Source organism: Anastrepha ludens, chromosome X (genome assembly GCF_028408465.1).
Source record: "Anastrepha ludens isolate Willacy chromosome X, idAnaLude1.1, whole genome shotgun sequence".
Lineage (NCBI taxonomy): Eukaryota > Metazoa > Arthropoda > Insecta > Diptera > Tephritidae > Anastrepha > Anastrepha ludens.
In genome coordinates, this window is record NC_071503.1 from 41652511 (window position 1) to 41666314 (window position 13804).

A 13804-nucleotide genomic window follows, 5' to 3' on the forward strand; every position below is an offset into this window, starting at 1 on the left:
TTTTTAGTTTGCTAATTGAAAATTCGATTTCTTCTTTACTTAGTAATACAGAGTTAATTATATCGCTCTTTGCCCATTGAATGGAGTATCCTATATTAATTAATTCTTGTTTTATTAATCTAATTTTGTTTTGCAAATTTACTATAGTTTCCATAACAATACTATCATCTTTTCTGATGGTGTTCAACATCTTATTTACTATGCCAGTTATATTATGTATACGTTTTTCAAATACATTGTTTATTACTACTTGTTTGGCATTGTTTTCATTTAGATTATTCAAATTATTAGTTATTATATTTAAGTCTTCGTGATCAGGAGATCCGGCTATAAATTTCCATGCCGTTCCCAATATATCAATTGACCTTTTCCTTTTAATGTCGTTAATAGGTTTTAGGGTATTAAGGATTTCGAAAGTTTGGATTGTTTCATGTTTTGGGACGGGATATAGGAGGTTGTCTTTGGTGATTTGGCCAGTTATTTCGTTGTAGGTTTCCGTCAGAAATTGTTCGTATTTTTCCAGGTCGATGAGATGAATAAGTCTGAATGTTGCGTCCTGTATTTTCGCTTGTCTATTGTTGAAACAAAATATTCTATGCTTCGGCGGCCGTAGCCGAATGGGTTGGTGCGTGATTACCATTCGAAATTCACAGAGAGGTCATTGGTTCGAATCTCGGTGAAGGCAAAATTAATAAAAACATTTTATAATAGCGGCCGCCCCTCGGCAGACAATGGCAAACCTCCGAGTGTATTTCTGCCATAAAAAAGCTCCTCATAAAAATATCTGCCGTTCGGAGTCGGCTTGAAACTGTAGGTCCCTCCATTTGTGGAACAACTTCAAGACGCACACCACAAATAGGAGGAGGAGCTCGGCCAAACACCTAACAGAAGTGTACGCGCCAATTATTTATTTTTTCTTTTATTGTCTATTGTTACTAATTGAGGTTTACTATAGTCAAGAATTTGTATGTTCGATGAAGAAGTAGAGATCGTCATAAGAAGAATGAAGAGTTTGTGTGTAGAGAATTTTTATGTTGGAGCGGGAATATTTCTTGGATTTTACCCATCAGTCTTTCTGTGGTGTATAGTCCGTTGACGAGTGAAGGGTCGAGGTAGCGTTTAAATATGTCTATGATGTCCTTTTTAGAATAATTTGATTTTGTAACCGTATGCCTGTGGAAACTAGGAAATGGTTACTGGAATGAGTAGCTATCGGTGTTGCCAATTATTAAGAACAGTTGGTTTTTAAAAGCGTTTATGGGGGCTTCAGTGGCCGGAATAAGGAGGTGTGAGGAACTTTCGTCGCTATGGTCTGTAGTTGTAAGAGTATTAATGCTACGACGTTGGTTTTTCCGGGTTTATACTTCATCTCGTAGTTATATTCTTCGAGGATTCACTTCCACCTTTTCATTTTTCCATTATGGTTTTTGTTGCTTAATGCAAAGGTTGGTGATCTGTGAAAATTACAACTTTAGCGGATCCGTATAAATAGTTCCGCAGTGAAATGAGGGCCCAAATTATTGACAACATTTCTTTTTCATTCGCGGCATAACTTTCCTCTGTCTTATTGAGTGATCGGGATATGAAGGTAATTGGCTTTCCTGATTGTTCGATGACAGCACCTAGAGCGTAGTTTGATGCATCTGTCGTAAGGTGAAATTCCTCTTTGAAATTGGGGTATGATAAAATAACTTCTTCTGAAGAAAACGCTGTTTTTATATTCCTGAAGGTGACTATTGAACTCAACTAGCTTTATGCTGGAGGCATTTTTGGACACTCGTCCATCTTCCCCTCTCAAAAGCGAGGGTCCGAGGAAAGATCTAAGGTCTTTCAATGTTTTTGGACATGGAAAATTTCGAATTGCACTTACTTTGACGTGATTGGTTTTTATACCTTGCGGGGATATGATGAATCCTAAAAATTCGACTTCCTTTCGAAAAAACTCACACTTGTCCAATTGGACTTTCATATTCGCTTTTTCTAGCGAGTGAAAAATTTTTTCGACATTTTGGAGGTCGCTCTGTTCGTCTTTGCCAAACACTATTATGTCATCTATATAGGCATAACATGTTTTACCGATATGTTCCTTCAAAATGTCGTCTAAAGCTCGCTGAAAAATAGCGGGTGCATTCTTTAGACCGAATGAGAGTCTAGTAAACTCATATTTTTCGTTATTAATTGAAAAGGCTGTCTTCTCAATGTCGGATTCCTTTGATGGAATCTGATGGAAGCCACTTTTCAGGTCAAGAACGAAAAAGTATTTGTTATAGTTGTGAGATGGCTTCGTTAATTTCTGGGATTGGGTATTTGTCGGCTATAGCCAATGTATTAAATTTCCTGTAATCCATTACTAACCTTTATTTCTTTTTGCCTGATGCATCTAGTTTTTTGGGTACAACCCAAACGGGTGAGTTATAGTTCCGCCCGTTAACAAATTTTTTATTTCTTGCGTAACGAAGTATGGATAGTACTTTGTGTAAACTGGGGTATCTGAATAAGTCCTGATTTCTCCAACTACCGTAGTGGTGTAAGTAAGTTTTTCGTCCGGTTCGGTAAAAAGGTGTGGGTGCTTTTTTGTTAAGTTATTTATATGTGGTTTTTGTGTAGTTGTCATATGGTCAGTTCTAACATCTATTTTATTAACTGTAGGGGAAAGGCTCTGTTTAATTCTAATTCTAATGCCATTACCTAATGTCAGGGTGTCGTCATGTATGTTAATTGTAGCACGAAGTTCTTTTAGACTGTCGTTTTCTATAATACCATCAAAGGAATTTAATGTGGTAAGTATGAAAAATTTTAAGCTTGTGGCATTTTTGCCGAAAAGATTGACAATTGTATGATGAGTGATTTGGATTTTTCCTGCAATGGAGTTTGCAAAAAATGGTTCGTCATTAGGTATATGAGGAAGTTTCGCAGTTGTTTTAAAGGAACTTGTTGTGAAAAATTTGATGTTCTTTTCATTTGGTTATTTATCTGTGGTCTGTTCATATAGTTAACAGCTTTTGAATGAAGGGACTTATCGACGTCCATTGGTTCTGGCCGAGGGGGTTGAGGTTTAGTAAGAGGTTGATTTAATGGTATGTAAGGTTGGTTATTGCGGTACTTATTAATGGGCGCCTGATGAAAGTTATTTATAAGAGCCTGAGGGCGGTATTGATTTGGAGGGTTTTGTTGGTGCATTTGGGGTCTTGGCATATATGCCAATTGGGGATAAAATTCGTTAGTCAATTTTTTGGGAGGGAGAGGTGCTCGGAAGTCGTGAGGCTTCCTATTTTGACTACTGCTGCTCAACGCGTAATGAGAACTGAAGTTTTGGTTCTCTAGCTTTAGGAAAAGGTGAAGCGCTTGAGGAAGATCAACTGGTTCTCTCATAGCAAGAAGTCTTGGCAAGTCGCCTTCGTATGAAGGTGTCGAGGACTTTGTCCCGCTATGTCCGTGTTAGTAGATGCATGGATTTTGAACTCATTTCCATGCAACCTAACTTATTTAGAATGAGGGACAGGTTGGAATAAACACGCTGGTAGAATTCCTGGATAGTGAGGTTGCCCTGCACTAATGAAGTCATTTGGTACTCAAGGGTACCTATATCTCGCTTATCAGCGTAGTGAAGGGTAAGGCACCTTGCAATGGCCTTCCATTCTAACGGAGTGTTATAGGATTCGAGGGAATTGTCGGCGTTGCCCACAACTTTATTCCTTATAACGTTCAGGATGCCGTAGTATTTCGGCGTTCCATTAAGAGGTTCGTAGACCTGAAGAATGCGTTCTACACTTTTCTTCCAAGAGTTATACTCTCCCGGACTACCGGAAAACTCGCGGTATTTTGTCAAGCACTGTGATATTATTTAAGTGACTTGCGTCAATATTTACGTCCGTTATATTTGCAAAATTTGCATTGGGATTAAGGACTGCCTGGACTAAATTCCGTCCTTCTTGTCTTATAATATTGTTCACTAGTCCTGTCACTAAGTTAGTCAGTTGGTCGATGTTAAATGAATTGGAGTTGGAATTGGAAATACCTGGGGGTGCGTTAAGAACAGGGGTTCGGACAAGATTAATGGGTTTGCCATTGTTAAAAATTTACTTAATTTTGGCTCTTAATAATTAAACTGAAAATTTATTTAATTTTTGTTTTAAAATTTTGAATTGGAAATTTTAATTTCTTTGTTTTAAATTTTTAATAAATTTGGTGTATTTTTTTCCTTTCTTAAAGTATTTTTTATTATGTTTTCCTTTATACTTCTCTGGAGGGTCCCTTGGGTGGTGAATCGCAGAGGCGCTCGGGCGCCAGTGAATATTTTACATTTCGATTTTAGTTTTTAAAAAGGACAATCGGACTATTGTCCGATTCATTTGTCTTTATTCGTTTAAGCTCAACTTAAGATTAATTACATTATGTTTCTTACTTCTACATTACACCTGTTTCGACCATCAATATGTTGACTGTTGTTGACTCATTATTGTTGCTGATCGATATATTTACTAATTTGATATAAATGTTCGTGGAATGCTGATGCAGCGTCAGCGGTTATAACGAGTTCACCGGATGTATTATCGGTGCCACTAACCCATGGGGTTATTTCCGAATTCGAGGCTTTGTAAGGTGTGGTGTTAACTTGTACAGTAACCTTCAATTACTCTGATTTCAGAGTAAGTTTCTAACCTTGCAGATATACATATGCATATGTTTTTGTGCCCTTTTTATCAATTGAAGAACTACATACATACATACGTAAAGTTATATACTAATTAAGTATTTACCTTCTATCAGAGAACATTAAGTAATTGTTTCGAAATTTCCTCCTAGTATTGAATTGCCCGGCCGCCGTAGCCGAATGGGTTGGTGCGTGATTACCATTCGGAATTCACAGAGAGGTCGTTGGTTCGAATCTCGGTGAAAGCAAAATTAATAAAAACATCTTTCTAATAGCGGTCGCCCCTCGGCAGGCAATGGCAAACCTCCGAGTGTATTTCTGCCATGAAAAAGCTCCTCATAAAAATATCTGCCGTTCGGAATCGGCTTGAAACTGTAGGTCCCTCCATTTGTGGAACAACATCAAGACGCACACCACAAATAGGAGGAGGAGCTCGGCCAAACACCTAACAGAAGTGTACGCGCCAATTATTTATTTATTTTTTTTTTTATTGAATTGCCCGACACAGCACTTTTTTATAAGCTACTTATCTAGTTTTCTGCAACTTACTGTATGCAATGAGAAGGTACAAATGTTACTGTGAGCTTTTTTTTTAGTACAATTGAGATTTGAAAGATTTGTTGTAGGGAAATTTAGCACACCGAGTTTATAGACACCTCACTGACTTTTCCCCACACAAAAATTAGAAACACCACACATCTTTCACCTCAATACACAACACATTTCTCATCTCGACATTAAACCAATTAAATTTTTAATATTTTCGTATTTTTGAAATAATAAGCGAATACGTAAAATTTATTACATAATTTTTTTTTCAACTACATTAAAAAAAAAAAAACGAATTTAAAAAAAAAAAATTAATCAAAAAAAGTTTGCGCCGGGAATTGAAATCGAGTCTAACATGTGGCGAGGGAAAATAGGCGGTGCGTTTATTGCTTCGACTGCTTATTTTTTGACCATTTTGTTACTTTTGAAATGATAAGCGAATACATAAAATTTATTACAAATTTTTTTACGATTACATTAAAAAAAAATTTAAAAAGGAAAAAAAAAAATTTGTGCCGAGAATTGATGGCGAGTCACGTGGAGAGGATAAATACGCAGAGCGTTTATTTCTGCGCCTGCGTTGTGAACAAAAGGTTTGTGATGTCTACGTAGATATGTATGTATGCGTGCGACGCGAATAAGTTTTAATAAATTCTGAAAGTAATTCATGAAGTTTCTCATTATATACATTCATAAATGAACGTATACTCTATATGTACATAAATGATGGTATATAACAATATATGTACATAATATGTATCTACATATCAATAGGAGGTGTTTGCATTCAGAAAATAAAACGGTTTAAGATAAATCAACACTTATTTTATATTGTATGCCAATTTATAGTTTATGTATTCGACAGCATTTACATACATATGTATGTATGTACATTTGTATATGAAAAACAATAATGCACAAGCGTAAGAACATCATCTTCCTTTTATACATATGTACATATGCATGTATGCCATATAACCTTGACTTATGTACATATGTATGTATGTATGTACACATGTCACAGCACATCACATTCTTACATGAAATCAAATACACATACGCACTAGTGAATGAGTTTCTTCCTTATAAGTGCAAAAACAATTCTGCTCTATGTATGTATATATACCCACTTTATGTCCTATCATATATACATACATATATACCTACTTGCCTTCTAAACTTCCTACAAAATAATTGTATTCATGTGTTACAACATCCATGCACGTTCATACATTCATGCATATATGCGCGAGCACAGCGCTCCCTTCTTGCTTCCGTGTACTTTTGTCTTTCACCAGTCGATATTCCTAATATTGTACTTAAAAAAACACAATACTTTGATAGACGCAAAAGCAACAGCAAGCGCAACGCGATGGCCGCTTTGACACCACACATTCTAAAATGTTCTAGAACACAACAAAAACACATACCTCACATGCGCATGTCACCCGAAGCTAAAATCTAAGCCTAGCGACTACAAAAACAAAATACATTCGTAGACGGAGCCGCAGCGGCCATGATTCTATCAGCGACGGCGCTGAACAATTTAGAACAAAAACAAAAGGTTCATTCATAAGTTCGAGCTCATATTTCAATTTCATTCATAAAACCAGCCGCCCATATGCCAATTTTCGCGACCATTCGAAAATAGTCAATATTGGAATATTTCGCGTGGAATTATTTGCCAATATTTGATAAATCTTGAATTTTTGTCATGTCGAGTGGCCGCGGCTACGCTTGTATGTATGCACCCTTATATGTATGTAAATATGTCTTCTAACTGTTCGACAGTCGCGAGTTAATGCGACTTAGATTCCTTGAACAAATCCAGCGAATCACACATTTCTGTCCGCAAAGCCGCATATATGTACCCTATGATCAAAAAGTACCGGGAATGTTTAAATAAAACATAACAGAGTTAAATTTCAGGCAAATTTATATTATCCCCTTCAAAATATGACCCGTCTGAAGCAACACACATGTGCCAACGTTTAACCCAGTCCTCCAAACAGCCCCGGTCGGCCGACATGGCCTTCAGCTCCTTCGTCGTATTCTCTTTGATCTCTTTGATCGGTGCGATGGCGCGTTATCATCACGCAAAATCCAAGAATTGTTTGCTCACATTTCCGGCCGTTTGCAACATACAGCATCTCTCAAGGGCTTCAAAACGGATAAATAATATTCTTTATTGACTGTCTGGCCCGATGGAAGGTACTCATGGTGGACTATGCCTTGGCAATCGCAGAAAACAGTCAACATCACCTTCCCGATTCTTTTTGCTCATTGGGTATACATATCCCATCTTTTCACTGACGGACAAGAAGACGGTCGCAGTTGTTGTCTTTCTGTATGCATACATTTAACGTCCGTTGAAGGTTTGTATGTATTTATATATACCCAGCAAAACCTGCGTGACCGAAACTCTAGCACAATTACACTTTTTTGTATGTTACAAACACATATGCACTCGTATTTGTTTGAAAATCGACTTTTTTTTTTGTTCTCCGTCACCTTTGGAAAATGTGGAAGCAGTAAGCAAACTTTATTCATATATTTTCCTCATTTTTGTACTAGTAAAAGTAAACAAACGACGTAGCCGAATGGGTTGGTGCGTGACTACTATTCAGAATTCACAGAGAGAGAACGTCAGTTCGAATCTCGGTGAAAACACCAAAATTAAGGAAAACATTTTTCTAATAGCGGTCGCCCGTCAGCAGGCAATGGCAAAACACCGAGTGTATTTCGGCCATGAAAAAAATCTTCTCATAAACATATCATAAAACAAAATAAAATAAATGTATACAACATTTTTTTTTTTGTGATTCGAACCAAGGATTTTGGATCGGAAGCCCACATTGCTAGCCGCTCGGCTATCGCGCTATGCTCCCGGCGCTGGCCTGAAAGTTATTTTGTTTGTTGCTGCGTTTATATGTAACAGGCACTGAAACGAATCCATATGTATGAAAGGGATAGAAAATCACACGTATACAAAGTTTTTGGCACGATTTTCCCAACGCTCTTAACAAAGTGATTGTAAAGAGGCGTGTTTAGTGACCGTTTAACGGTCACGCGTGCCGGTAATGTGACCGGTCACGTGACCGGGACTCTTCTTGCTGGGATAAAAAAAAAATCGATTTTCAAACAAATACGAGTGCATATGTGTTTGTAACACACAAAAAAGTGTAATTGTGTTAGAGTTTCGGTCACGCCCCAGCAAAACCTGCGTGCATATGCGTTTGTAACATACAAAAAAGTGTAATTGTGTTAGAGTTTCGGTCACGCAAGTTTTGCTGGGATATTAGAATGATATTTTCTCAACAATATAATTTGGATTTGATAAAAGAGATTAAAGACATATGTATGTACATATTTTCTGTTTTGATTGATTTATATAAAAATCAGGTCATATCCAGTATGAACTAATTTATACCGAAAAGAAATTTCCATTCATGATATACAAAAAAAACAGTATTTTAAAGAAATTTTGATTAAAATAAACTCAAAAATTTTACCAAACTTTCCTGGTTTGAATCTTAAAAAAAAAATGAGCAAGAAAAAAATATGACTTCAGGACTTGAACCTGAATTAAATACGTGCCAAAAAACAAAACGAACAATTCTGCCGACTTTAGCTTCTGCACCACAAATTAACTGCCGCGCGGCCTTCTTAATCGCAAATTTATTCGCTTCGCTGCGGGCATGAAATAAGTCGATTTCCTTAGTAGTGTCCCAGCAAAACCTGCGTGACCGAAACTCTAACACAATTACACTTTTTTATATGTTACAAACACATATGCACGCAGGTTTTGCTGGGGCGTCACCGAAACTCTAACACAATCGGTGTTTTTTTTTTTGTAATTCGAACCAAGGATTTTGGATCGGAAGCCCACATTGCTAGCCGCTAGGCTATCGCGCTATGCTGGCGGCGCTGGCCTAAAAGTTATTTTGTTCGTCGCTACGTTTATATGAAACTGGCACTGGCAAACGAATCCATATGTATGAAAGGGATAGAAAATCACACGTACACAAAGTTTTTGGCACGATTTTCCCAACGCTTTTAACAACGTGATTGTAAAGGGGCGTGGTTAGTGACCGCTTAACGGTCACGCGTGCAGGTTACGTGAAGGGTAACGTGACCGCCACTCTTCTTGCTGGGGTGTTATTAAGTTCCTTAGTAGTGTAGTAGTGGTAAGTAAATATAGAAACCCTCCACTTGCGTGGTAAATATCTGCAAACCCCCACTGGTGAGGAAAGTTGAATTTGAAAATTCCTTAATATGAATCTACAAATTAGTACTCGAAAAAAGCTCATTTAACATTTGCTCCTTCTCATTACATTAACATTCTCTGGTCGAGCATTTAGAAAGACATATGTATTTACATACATATATTAATGCATACATATGTATGGAGCCGCGGTCACTCGACTTGACAAAAGTTCAAGATTTACCAAATATTGGCAAATAATTCAACGCGATATATTGCAATATTGACTAGTTTCGAATGGTCGAGAAAATTGTCATATGGGCGGCTCGTTTTGTGAATGAAAGTACTTTGCTCGGAGAAATATGAGCTCGAACTTATCAATGAATTTGTTTTTGTTGTGCTTTTTAATATTTGAAACTGTTCAGCGCCGTCGCAGGTAAATAATCATTGCCGCTACAGCTGCGCCTATGAATGCATTTTGTTGTTGTAGTCGCTATGCTTAGAATTTAAATTTTTTGGAAGCATACGCATGTAGAGGCATTAAGTAAGTATGTGCGGTTATAAGTATGTATATACGAATATGCATTGCTTTGCTTAGAATAGAAACATTTACGTACATTCATTGTTCCAACATATGTATTCATATATGCATACATACATATGTATATGTAAACGAATACCGTTTAGTTCAGTTTTTTTGCATATGTTAGGAATATGTTTGCATATGTTTGTCTATTTGCTCTTGAATTTTTTATACATAATATATATAGATGCATATACATATGAACTGTGTTTTGAGGCAAGTCAAGATGTTTTTCTGCCCACATGAATATGGATGGTAGATGTTATATCTATTCAACACTTTGTAGTATATGAATATACATTATAATTTAAAAAGGACACACATTGTGGAATAATAACCCTTGATGCAAATGAATGGCTTACAAAGTCAATTTTTTATGTAGATAATTTGAAATAATTTTGATAAACTTCACATTCATGCGTGCATATACTTAGAATTAATTTATTCTTCTCACAAGAAATAATCTATTTGCGCATGCAAAATGACGACGGCAAATAAGCATAAAAGAAAAATGTACAGGTCTGCTGTTATTTTATTCTGCCTAACACCAAATCCTGGCATTTTACATTTCAATGCAAACGCCACATTTAATTCTGTTGACTACGCTCCGCTATGTTAACTCTCTTCTGTTAACTTTTCCAAGGCCGTGGTGAAATAATAAAAATTTCTTACCCGCGTTTTGTTAGCATTTGCCATTTAACCTGCTCATTCGTTCCTGAGCCTTCTCTTTTAATTTACGTTCTCTGCACATAGTACTTGGGTGGCCACCAATTCCGCCGTTCCGCGCATAGTTAAGTTAAGATAATAGAAAACGCGGTTTTTATTATAGTTAGGTCTTTGACTTTCGAAAAATTAAGGACGTCATCGGCATAAAGGAAATGCTCAATTTGAATATATGACGAAATTCATTACAATGAGATGAGTTAATTATAAGTTTAATTTTACTTTGATTAATTTATTTAGCATTAATCTGTTTTCATAGTCTGTAAGAAATATTGTATTTTTTAGACTATTAATTAATTAAATAAATAAATAAATAAATAATCCGGCTAATTACGTTGAACGCAATCGTAAATAGGATAACTATTATACGGCACCCCTGGATGGATGCCATTGAAAAGGGGAACAATTTTCGATTTCTGATTATTTTCACGAACAAAAAATTTGCAATTGCAGAGGAAGGATTTTACGACATTGTATATTTTTTCACCAACTTTCCAACGTTTAAGTTCTTGTAATACGCAATGCGCTCCAATTCTGTCATATGCCTTTTCAAAGTCTAAACTAAGTATTGAAACGTGATTTTTAGACGATAGGGATTTAGAAGTGAAATGATCAAATAAAAGAAGAGGATGTATTACGCTTACACCTTTCCGAAAAACAAATTGATGCGGGTTTATTAGATCATTCTGTTCGGCAAACCATACAAGTCGCCGGGATATTAACTTTTATAGTACTTTTGACATGGAAAGTAATAGCCAAATTGGTCTATAATTTAAAATCAGAGAGTTGGGTCTGTTCGGTTTCGGGATAGGTATAATCCCAGCAGTATTCCATGCCTGTGGGTATAAACCTCGGTCTAAAATCAGATTATATAATCTTATAAACCTTGATTTCACAGCAAAGGGAATATTTCCTAAAATAGGATACGATATTTTGTCTGCACCTGGAGTCTTGCCTTTCATTGAGGAAATAGTACTGTCATACTATTCAAATAATGTGACAGGAGCATCAGCACTTGAAGCAGAGAGTGCAGGAGAGTGATTTCGATAGTTCTTGGGGGTTGTAACGCAAATTTACAGAACATTGTATGGGGAAGCAGCAAATGCAACCCCAGAGGTCTTAAGTTACTGGATTTTATCCTGTCATCCGATTTGGTCATTCAAAACACTGGTAACAAACCAACTTTTGTGACCGAAAGGAGACAAGAGGTGATTGATTTAACACTTACCAATAGGTCAGTTGGAAATCAAATCAACTGATGGGGAGTTCTGGAAGTCGACTCTCTTTCTGATCATCGTCTCATCGAATTCCGACTGGGAATTGATACAATATCAATACATTACGGTAGGAGTCCTCGAAATGTGGACTGGGACAGGTATGGTGAGCTTGTAACAGAGCGATTACCAAACCTGAAAAAACTCAAATCAGTAGAAATTATTGAAGATGCTACTAAGAAATTAGAAGGTACTTTAATCAATTGCTTTGAGGAACTGTGCCCACTCAGACAGGGGAAAGCGGTTCCTTGGTGGACCTCTGAATTGTCGAAGCTTCGTGTACGGTCCAGAAAACTTCTTAACAAGGCATTAAAGACCCAAACAGAAGAGGACTGGGCTAATCATCGACTTAGACAGAGAGAATATAAGAAAAAAGTACGGAAAGCCAAACTTGAATCCTATAGAAATTTCTGCAGTAGCCACGAAGAAATTAGGGAAACAGTGAGACTTTGCAAGGTCCTTCATCTAGATCGCTCAGCAAGGCTGGATTCAATTCGAAAACCTGACCATTTCAAAATCGGAAGCGTTTAATGCTCTACTCGAAACCCATTTTCCGGGTAGTGGAACTCTCTCTGAAGAAGAGAGTGGCATGAACAATAACGGTAGCAACGGTGGAACCTCTAGGAACAGCTGGTATATTGCTAGTCGGATAGTGACAAAAGAATCGATAAGGTTTTTCTTGTTTTCCTGTGAGAACTGTAAGTCCCCTGGACCTGACGGAATATATCCAGCAATGCTTAAAAAAGGAGGAGACAGGCTGATTGAGGCCCTGAAAAGGATCTTCACAACCTGTCTTGTATTTGGTAATATACCATCCCAATGGCAACGCGTAAGAGTAGTATTTATTCCGAAACCAGGAAAAGATGACTATTCCCTTGCAAATAGTTTTAGACCAATCAGTTTGACATCGTTCGTGTTGCAAAGTCTAGAACGAGTGGTGGAGAAACATATTCGAGTGGGGGTATTGCCGAGAAGTCCACTTAGTAGAAATCACCACGCTTACCAGAGTGGAAAATCATGTGAATCAGCCTTACACCATCTTGTTAGCAAGATTTAAGCGGGCTGGAAGCTGACGAATACACAATGGGCGTGAGTCGCGCACTGAAGGTGAATCGCGCATTGAGGACTTTTCAGCAATGCCGTAGAGCCTTTGGTAAAACCTGGGGTCTGAAACCTGCTGTGGTCTTATGGATATACACAGCACTTATCAGACCAATCATCATTTACGCTTCTGTGGTATGGTGGCGACTGAGCGGGGTTAAGTCCACAATCCGGGAGATATACAGGCTGCAAAGAAGTGTATGTTTATGCATGCCATGAGTACAACCTCTGGTGATGCCCTAAATGTTAGGCTTGATTTGCTCCCCCTGGACCTTAAGATACAACAGGAAGCAATAAAAGCAATGTGTAGACTCCATAAATATAGTTTCGGAACTTCGGGACAAAGAGAAATCCTTAAGATGCTATCTGAGCAGTATCCTCTGTTTTTGGCACATAACGACGACCTGAAACCCACAGTTTCATTTGGAAGGAAAGTTGATGTCAGATTTCCCTTGCGTGGGCAATGGAGCAACCCAGAATGCCTGCAAGGAGTTTGACGGATATTTTCTTTACCGATGGGTCCACGAATGAAATAGGGTCTGGAGCCGGATGGTACTTAAACGATAGTAGTAAGTATCACTGTGCTATGGGGGGAATGGCAACTATTTTCCAAACAGAAGTTTTTGCCATCCTTAAAGTAGCCGAATGGATAATCGAGAGGAGATGGAGCAGGAAACAGATTGGAGTTTCCAGTGATAGTCAGGCTGCACTAAGCG